This window comes from Hemibagrus wyckioides, linkage group LG01 (genome assembly GCF_019097595.1).
Source record: "Hemibagrus wyckioides isolate EC202008001 linkage group LG01, SWU_Hwy_1.0, whole genome shotgun sequence".
NCBI lineage: Eukaryota > Metazoa > Chordata > Actinopteri > Siluriformes > Bagridae > Hemibagrus > Hemibagrus wyckioides.
Genome location: NC_080710.1, coordinates 34,058,280 through 34,067,373, shown reverse-complemented (window position 1 = coordinate 34,067,373; position 9,094 = coordinate 34,058,280). Strand labels below are relative to the sequence as shown.

At 44.5% G+C, this 9,094-nt stretch overlaps 1 protein-coding gene across 6 annotated transcripts in view; it reads right to left on the bottom strand.

Moving 5' to 3' along the window:
• Positions 1-8,882: 8,882 nt before the first annotated feature.
• The window catches only part of si:ch73-103b11.2 (protein outspread), a 134,939-nt gene continuing 134,727 nt past the window's right edge, over positions 8,883-9,094 (bottom strand). For all 6 annotated transcript variants that reach the window (XM_058399904.1, XM_058399896.1, XM_058399870.1 and 3 more), the window contains one exon: positions 8,883-9,094. This exon is cut by the window's right edge and continues 2,353 nt beyond it. The gene's annotated coding sequence lies outside the window, so the exon portion shown is untranslated.

Below are 9,094 nucleotides of genomic sequence, written 5' to 3'. Positions count from 1 at the left end.
AGTGAGTGTGTGTCTGTATGTGTGAGTGTGTGTGTGTGTGTCTGTATGTGTGAGTGAGTGTGTGTGTGTCTGTATGTGTGATTGTGTGTCTGTATGTGTGAGTGTGTGTGTCTGTATGTGTGAGTGAGTGTGTGTCTGTATGTGTGAGTGAGTGTGTGTGTGTCTGTATGTGTGAGTGAGTGTGTGTGTGTGTGTCTGTATGTGTGAGTGAGTGTGTGTCTGTATGTGTGAGTGTGTGTGTCTGTATGTGTGAGTGTGTGTGTGTCTGTATGTGTGAGTGAGTGAGTGTGTGTCTGTATGTGTGAGTGAGTGTGTGTGTGTCTGTATGTGTGAGTGAGTGAGTGTGTGTGTCTGTATGTGTGAGTGTGTGTGTGTCTGTATGTGTGAGTGTGTGTGTGTCTGTATGTGTGAGTGTGTGTGTGTCTGTATGTGTGAGTGAGTGAGTGTGTGTCTGTATGTGTGAGTGAGTGTGTGTCTGTATGTGTGAGTGAGTGTGTGTGTGTCTGTATGTGTGAGTGAGTGAGTGTGTGTCTGTATGTGTGAGTGAGTGTGTGTCTGTATGTGTGAGTGAGTGTGTGTCTGTATGTGTGTGTGTGTGTGTCTGTATGTGTGAGTGAGTGTGTGTCTGTATGTGTGAGTGAGTGAGTGTGTGTCTGTATGTGTGAGTGAGTGAGTGTGTGTCTGTATGTGTGAGTGAGTGTGTGTGTGTGTGTGTCTGTATGTGTGAGTGAGTGTGTGTGTGTGTCTGTATGTGTGAGTGAGTGAGTGTGTGTCTGTATGTGTGAGTGTGTGTGTGTGTGTCTGTATGTGTGAGTGAGTGTGTGTGTGTCTGTATGTGTGATTGTGTGTCTGTATGTGTGAGTGTGTGTGTCTGTATGTGTGAGTGAGTGTGTGTCTGTATGTGTGTGTGTGTGTGTCTGTATGTGTGAGTGAGTGTGTGTCTGTATGTGTGAGTGAGTGAGTGTGTGTCTGTATGTGTGAGTGAGTGAGTGTCTGTATGTGTGAGTGAGTGAGTGTGTGTCTGTATGTGTGAGTGTGTGTGTGTCTGTATGTGTGAGTGAGTGTGTGTCTGTATGTGTGAGTGAGTGTGTGTCTGTATGTGTGAGTGAGTGTGTGTGTGTCTGTATGTGTGAGTGTGTGTCTGTATGTGTGAGTGTGTGTGTGTCTGTATGTGTGAGTGAGTGTGTGTGTGTCTGTATGTGTGAGTGAGTGAGTGTGTGTCTGTATGTGTGAGTGAGTGTGTGTCTGTATGTGTGAGTGTGTGTGTGTCTGTATGTGTGAGTGTGTGTGTGTCTGTATGTGTGAGTGAGTGTGTGTCTGTATGTGTGAGTGAGTGTGTGTGTGTCTGTATGTGTGAGTGAGTGTGTGTGTGTGTGTCTGTATGTGTGAGTGAGTGTGTGTCTGTATGTGTGATTGTGTGTCTGTATGTGTGAGTGAGTGAGTGTGTGTCTGTATGTGTGAGTGTGTGTGTGTCTGTATGTGTGATTGTGTGTCTGTATGTGTGAGTGAGTGAGTGTGTGTCTGTATGTGTGAGTGTGTGTGTGTCTGTATGTGTGATTGTGTGTCTGTATGTGTGAGTGAGTGAGTGTGTGTCTGTATGTGTGAGTGAGTGTGTGTCTGTATGTGTGAGTGAGTGAGTGTGTGTCTGTATGTGTGAGTGTGTGTCTGTATGTGTGAGTGTGTGTGTGTCTGTATGTGTGAGTGAGTGTGTGTCTGTATGTGTGAGTGAGTGAGTGTGTGTCTGTATGTGTGAGTGAGTGTGTGTCTGTATGTGTGAGTGTGTGTGTGTCTGTATGTGTGAGTGAGTGTGTGTCTGTATGTGTGAGTGAGTGTGTGTCTGTATGTGTGAGTGTGTGTCTGTATGTGTGAGTGAGTGTGTGTCTGTATGTGTGAGTGAGTGTGTGTCTGTATGTGTGAGTGAGTGTGTGTCTGTATGTGTGAGTGAGTGAGTGTGTGTCTGTATGTGTGAGTGAGTGTGTGTGTGTGAGTGAGTGTGTGTCTGTATGTGTGAGTGAGTGTGTGTCTGTATGTGTGAGTGAGTGAGTGTGTGTCTGTATGTGTGAGTGTGTGTGTGTCTGTATGTGTGAGTGAGTGTGTGTCTGTATGTGTGAGTGAGTGAGTGTGTGTCTGTATGTGTGAGTGTGTGTGTGTCTGTATGTGTGAGTGTGTGTGTGTCTGTATGTGTGAGTGTGTGTGTGTCTGTATGTGTGAGTGTGTGTGTGTCTGTATGTGTGAGTGTGTGTGTGTCTGTATGTGTGAGTGAGTGTGTGTGTGTGAGTGAGTGAGTGAGTGTGTGTGTCTGTATGTGTGAGTGTGTGTGTCTGTATGTGTGATTGTGTGTCTGTATGTCTGTATGTGTGAGTGTGTGTGTGTCTGTATGTGTGAGTGTGTGTGTGTCTGTATGTGTGAGTGAGTGTGTGTCTGTATGTGTGAGTGAGTGAGTGTGTGTCTGTATGTGTGAGTGAGTGAGTGTCTGTATGTGTGAGTGAGTGAGTGTGTGTCTGTATGTGTGAGTGTGTGTGTGTCTGTATGTGTGAGTGAGTGTGTGTGTGTCTGTATGTGTGAGTGTGTGTCTGTATGTGTGAGTGTGTGTGTGTCTGTATGTGTGAGTGAGTGTGTGTCTGTATGTGTGAGTGAGTGAGTGTGTGTCTGTATGTGTGAGTGAGTGTGTGTCTGTATGTGTGAGTGTGTGTGTGTCTGTATGTGTGAGTGAGTGTGTGTCTGTATGTGTGAGTGAGTGTGTGTCTGTATGTGTGAGTGTGTGTCTGTATGTGTGAGTGAGTGTGTCTGTATGTGTGAGTGTGTGTGTGTCTGTATGTGTGAGTGTGTGTGTGTCTGTATGTGTGAGTGAGTGTGTGTGTGTCTGTATGTGTGAGTGTGTGTCTGTATGTGTGAGTGAGTGTGTCTGTATGTGTGAGTGTGTGTGTGTCTGTATGTGTGAGTGTGTGTGTGTCTGTATGTGTGAGTGTGTGTGTGTCTGTATGTGTGAGTGAGTGTGTGTCTGTATGTGTGAGTGAGTGAGTGTGTGTCTGTATGTGTGAGTGTGTGTCTGTATGTGTGAGTGAGTGAGTGTGTGTCTGTATGTGTGAGTGTGTGTCTGTATGTGTGAGTGAGTGAGTGTGTGTCTGTATGTGTGAGTGAGTGAGTGTCTGTATGTGTGAGTGAGTGAGTGTGTGTCTGTATGTGTGAGTGAGTGTGTGTCTGTATGTGTGAATGTGTGTGTGTCTGTATGTGTGAGTGTGTGAGTGTCTGTATGTGTGAGTGTGTGTGTGTCTGTATGTGTGAGTGAGTGAGTGTGTGTCTGTATGTGTGAGTGAGTGTGTGTGTGTCTGTATGTGTGAGTGAGTGTGTGTCTGTATGTGTGAATGTGTGTGTGTCTGTATGTGTGAGTGTGTGTGTGTGTGTCTGTATGTGTGAGTGAGTGTGTGTCTGTATGTGTGAGTGAGTGAGTGTGTGTCTGTATGTGTGAGTGAGTGTGTGTCTGTATGTGTGAATGTGTGTGTGTCTGTATGTGTGAGTGTGTGAGTGTCTGTATGTGTGAGTGTGTGTCTGTATGTGTGAGTGAGTGAGTGTGTGTCTGTATGTGTGAGTGAGTGTGTGTCTGTATGTGTGAATGTGTGTGTGTCTGTATGTGTGAGTGAGTGAGTGTCTGTATGTGTGAGTGTGTGTCTGTATGTGTGAGTGAGTGTGTGTCTGTATGTGTGAGTGAGTGAGTGTGTCTGTATGTGTGTGTGTGTGTGTGTCTGTATGTGTGAGTGAGTGTGTGTCTGTATGTGTGAGTGAGTGTGTGTCTGTATGTGTGTGTGTGTGTGTGTCTGTATGTGTGAGTGAGTGTGTGTCTGTATGTGTGAGTGAGTGTGTGTCTGTATGTGTGTGTGTGTGTGTGTCTGTATGTGTGAGTGTGTGTGTGTCTGTATGTGTGAGTGAGTGTGTGTCTGTATGTGTGTGTGTGTGTGTGTCTGTATATGTGAGTGAGTGTGTGTCTGTATGTGTGAGTGAGTGTGTGTCTGTATGTGAGTGTGTGTCTGTATGTGTGAGTGAGTGAGTGTCTGTATGTGTGAGTGAGTGAGTGTGTGTCTGTATGTGTGAGTGAGTGTGTGTCTGTATGTGTGAGTGTGTGTGTGTCTGTATGTGTGAGTGAGTGAGTGAGTGTGTGTCTGTATGTGTGAGTGTGTGTGTGTCTGTATGTGTGAGTGAGTGTGTGTCTGTATGTGTGAGTGAGTGAGTGTGTGTCTGTATGTGTGAGTGTGTGTGTGTCTGTATGTGTGAGTGAGTGAGTGTGTGTCTGTATGTGTGAGTGAGTGTGTGTCTGTATGTGTGAGTGTGTGTGTGTCTGTATGTGTGAGTGAGTGTGTGTCTGTATGTGTGAGTGAGTGAGTGTGTGTCTGTATGTGTGAGTGAGTGTGTGTGTCTGTATGTGTGAGTGTGTGTGTGTCTGTATGTGTGAGTGAGTGAGTGTGTGTCTGTATGTGTGAGTGAGTGAGTGTGTCTGTATGTGTGAGTGTGTGTGTGTCTGTATGTGTGAGTGAGTGAGTGTGTGTCTGTATGTGTGAGTGAGTGAGTGTGTGTCTGTATGTGTGAGTGTGTGTGTGTCTGTATGTGTGAGTGAGTGTGTGTGTGTCTGTATGTGTGAGTGTGTGTGTGTCTGTATGTGTGAGTGAGTGTGTGTCTGTATGTGTGAGTGAGTGTGTGTCTGTATGTGTGAGTGTGTGAGTGTCTGTATGTGTGAGTGAGTGAGTGTGTGTCTGTATGTGTGAGTGAGTGTGTGTGTGTATGTGTGAGTGAGTGAGTGTGTGACTGTATGTGTGAGTGTGTGTGTGTCTGTATGTGTGAGTGTGTGTGTGTCTGTATGTGTGAGTGAGTGTGTGTGTGTCTGTATGTGAGTGAGTGTGTGTCTGTATGTGTGAGTGAGTGAGTGTCTGTATGTGTGAGTGAGTGTATGTGTGTGTCTGTATGTGTGATTGTGTGTCTGTATGTGTGAGTGAGTGTGTGTGTGTGTGTGTCTGTATGTGTGAGTGAGTGTGTGTGTGTGTGTGTCTGTATGTGTGAGTGAGTGAGTGTGTGTCTGTATGTGTGAGTGAGTGTGTGTGTCTGTATGTGTGAGTGAGTGTGTGTCTGTATGTGTGAGTGAGTGAGTGTGTGTGTGTCTGTATGTGTGAGTGAGTGAGTGTGTCTGTATGTGTGAGTGAGTGAGTGTGTGTCTGTATGTGTGAGTGAGTGAGTGTGTGTCTGTATGTGTGAGTGAGTGTGTGTCTGTATGTGTGAGTGTGTGTGTGTCTGTATGTGTGAGTGAGTGAGTGTGTGTCTGTATGTGTGAGTGAGTGTGTGTCTGTATGTGTGAGTGTGTGTGTGTCTGTATGTGTGAGTGAGTGAGTGTGTGTCTGTATGTGTGAGTGAGTGAGTGTGTGTCTGTATGTGTGAGTGTGTGTGTGTCTGTATGTGTGAGTGAGTGTGTGTGTGTCTGTATGTGTGAGTGTGTGTGTGTCTGTATGTGTGAGTGAGTGTGTGTGTGTCTGTATGTGTGAGTGAGTGTGTGTCTGTATGTGTGAGTGTGTGAGTGTGTGTCTGTATGTGTGAGTGAGTGTGTGTGTGTCTGTATGTGTGAGTGAGTGTGTGTGTGTATGTATGTGTGAGTGAGTGTGTGTCTGTATGTGTGAGTGAGTGTGTGTCTGTATGTGTGAGTGAGTGTGTGTCTGTATGTGTGAGTGAGTGAGTGTGTGTCTGTATGTGTGAGTGAGTGTGTGTGTGTATGTATGTGTGAGTGAGTGTGTGTGTGTCTGTATGTGTGAGTGAGTGTGTGTCTGTATGTGTGAGTGAGTGTGTGTCTGTATGTGTGAGTGTGTGTGTGTCTGTATGTGTGAGTGAGTGTGTGTGTGTCTGTATGTGTGAGTGAGTGTGTGTCTGTATGTGTGAGTGAGTGAGTGTGTGTCTGTATGTGTGAGTGAGTGTGTGTGTGTATGTATGTGTGAGTGAGTGAGTGTGTGTATGTGTGAGTGAGTGAGTGTGTGTCTGTATGTGTGAGTGTGTGTGTGTCTGTATGTGTGAGTGTGTGTGTGTCTGTATGTGTGAGTGAGTGTGTGTGTGTCTGTATGTGTGAGTGAGTGTGTGTGTGTCTGTATGTGTGAGTGAGTGTGTGTGTGTCTGTATGTGTGAGTGAGTGTGTGTGTGTCTGTATGTGTGAGTGAGTGTGTGTGTGTATGTATGTGTGAGTGAGTGAGTGTGTATGTGTGAGTGAGTGAGTGTGTGTCTGTATGTGTGAGTGAGTGAGTGTGTGTCTGTATGTGAGTGAGTGTGTGTCTGTATGTGTGAGTGAGTGTGTGTGTGTGTGTGTCTGTATGTGTGAGTGAGTGTGTGTGTGTGTGTGTTCAATTAAATTTTATTTGTATAGTGCTTTTAACAGTAAACGTCTCAAAGCAGCTTTACAGAACATAGGAAACAAAAAAACAAAGTCCTGTGTGTATGTGTGTGTATGTTTGTGTGCGTGTGTGTGTGTGTGTGTTGGAGTACTGGATAAAAAAATGCAGATCTTGTTTATTGTCAGTTTTACTTTTAATAATTTTCACATAAGAACTGATTGAGGAGCTGAACTGAAGAATTTAACCTTTAAAACTTTCAGTGTAAAGTAAAAAGAATCTGCTGTTTCACAAAAACCTCCTCAGATCAACCTGCCTATGGAGTATTTGTTAGAAAGCCACCTTAGATGTAGAGATTTCATGACTAAAGTCAAATAATTTCATCCATAATTCTAAATCAAAGCCAAAGACAGAGGGCTTTTAAAGTCAGAAGTTTATTGTCCAGTAGGAAAGACAGGAGGAAGGTCACTAAGGGTCAAGTCCAGAGTTGCTCTTTCTCTCTGTTACTCTTTCTTCATCTGCTGACTGTCTTTGGTGTTGTTCTTCTTCTTTTTCCTGAGCTTCTGGAAGGACGGTATGGAAAAGCGCTTCAGCTTCTTATCAGCGGTCTCAAGTTCCTTCTTCTCTCCTGCCTCCAGCTCTTCTGTCATCTCCTGCATGGGGGCCATCTCCAGAGGCTTCTGCTCCATCCTCTCCTTTTCAGCCTGAGACCTTCTCCTCAGTTCATTCACCAGCAGAAGCTCCTCCATGGCCTGTCTCTTTCTCGACAGGTGCTCGAATCTCTCTTTATTTTTCTCCTTCTCCATGTTCTTCCTTTCTTTCTCCAGCTCCAGCACCATCCTCCTTTTTTCTTCCTGAAGCTCTTTCTTCAGTTCCTCCCTTTCCTTCACCAGAGCGTTGATCACTTCTGTTGACTGAACTTCTCTCTCCTTGCTCTCCATCAGCTCCCGTTTCTCTTGACTCGCGTACGTGGAAGTCTGAAAGACGTCGATGATCAGTCCGAGCTCCAGGTGTCTCTTCATCTTAACCCTTTCCTTCACCAGAACGTTGATCACTTCTGTGGAGCGAGCTTCTCTAGCTTTACTGTCTCTCAGCTGGAGCTCAAGTCTCTCTATCTCTTTCTCCAAGTCCTGTCTTCTCTTGATGTTCTTCCTCTTACGGAGCTTCTGGAACCAGCGTGGACCGAAGTTCTTCAGCCTCTTATCGACTTCCTTCAGCCCCTCCCTCGTCTCAGGATCCATGTTCCTGGCTTTCTGCTTGAGTTCCTCCACAGTTTCTTTCAGGTTGTCCACCTCTGTGGTCATCGCCTCCAGCTTTTTTTCCTCTTGAAGAAAGATTTGCTCCAGTTCTTCAGAGTGTTTTTTCCAGCTGTCTTCAGCTATCTTCTGCTTTTCGTAAAACCACTCTGTCTCCTCCTCCATGTTCCTTCTCTCTTCCTCAAGCTGGAGCATCAAGCTGTCTTTATCAGCCTGAAATCTTCTCCTCATTTCATCCCTTTCCTTCAGCAGAGCCTCCATCTCTTCTCTCATCTGAGCTTCTCTGACCTCGCTCTCTCTCCGCTGGAGCTCCAACAATCTCTCTTTCTCCTTCTCCATCTTCTCCTTCACTTCCTCCAGCTCCAGCACCAAGCTGTCTTTATCAGCCAGGAACCTTTTCTCCATTTCATCCCTTTCCTTCAGCAGAGCCTCCATCTCTGATCATTTCAGACCATCAGTCATTCAGAAACAACAGCAGAGAAACAGCAGTTAGGAGAAAAACCATCCCAACAACAGAATCATCAAAAATGGAGTGAAAAATGTCCTCATCATTTCCTCTTAGATTTTTGAAGACAGATTAAAAAGGAGGGAAGTAAAGGAGATGAAATCAGGTGTGAATGGTGTTCAAGCTTTTCTCCATCACTTTACTCAATCTTTCCTCTAAACTCTTTCTGGTCACATGACCTCCAGTTACACAGAAAACTGCTTTTATCCAAACAGAGAGGTTTTTTCCTCTTTACCTGAAAATCCTGTTAGCTTCTCACACATTTCTGCAGATGGACAAACTGGTAGTAGATGATGCAGATCTTCAACTTGGTCTGAACGCAGTGTTAGTGTGTGATTGTGTGTTGGTGTGTGTCAGTGTGGGTGTCATGGAAACGGAATCGGAATCATTCTGGAACTTCACTCTGTGACACTGTGAGTTCTGACCAGATGCAGGACCACTGTGTCCACTGCTGCAAAGGAGTTCTCTTCTTTCTCATTGTTTTAACAAACTAAACAGAAGAAGAAGAAGAAGATCTCTTCCTTTCCTTTTCACCCTCAGTGTTTGGAGTTGTTGATATTGAGCACTGAGGAGGATGAGAAAGAAACTAATGCAGCAAAATAAAGCCAGAAAATCCTCCAGTAAAAGTCTTTCACCTGAATCCACCAGCAGCACTCCTTCACTCTCAGAAGGAAAAGTCCCGGAGTAAACATTTAAAATAAATCCATTACGCAAAAAATATAAACATTTCCATTAAAAATTGCATAAAATCATTAAAACAAAGAGAAGTTGTTTTTTAAATATTTATTGAAGACATTCCACATTCACACCAAAATAAAAAAAGATTTTTATATAGACTTATTTTCCATATAGAGCTATAGTGAGTAAGATAGATATTTTTAACAAAAATCTCTGTGAAACAGATATATACACAACGCCGAGTATTTAACACTATACAGGGACTTGGAGTGAATGTGTTTACGCTCACCTAGAATACAAAT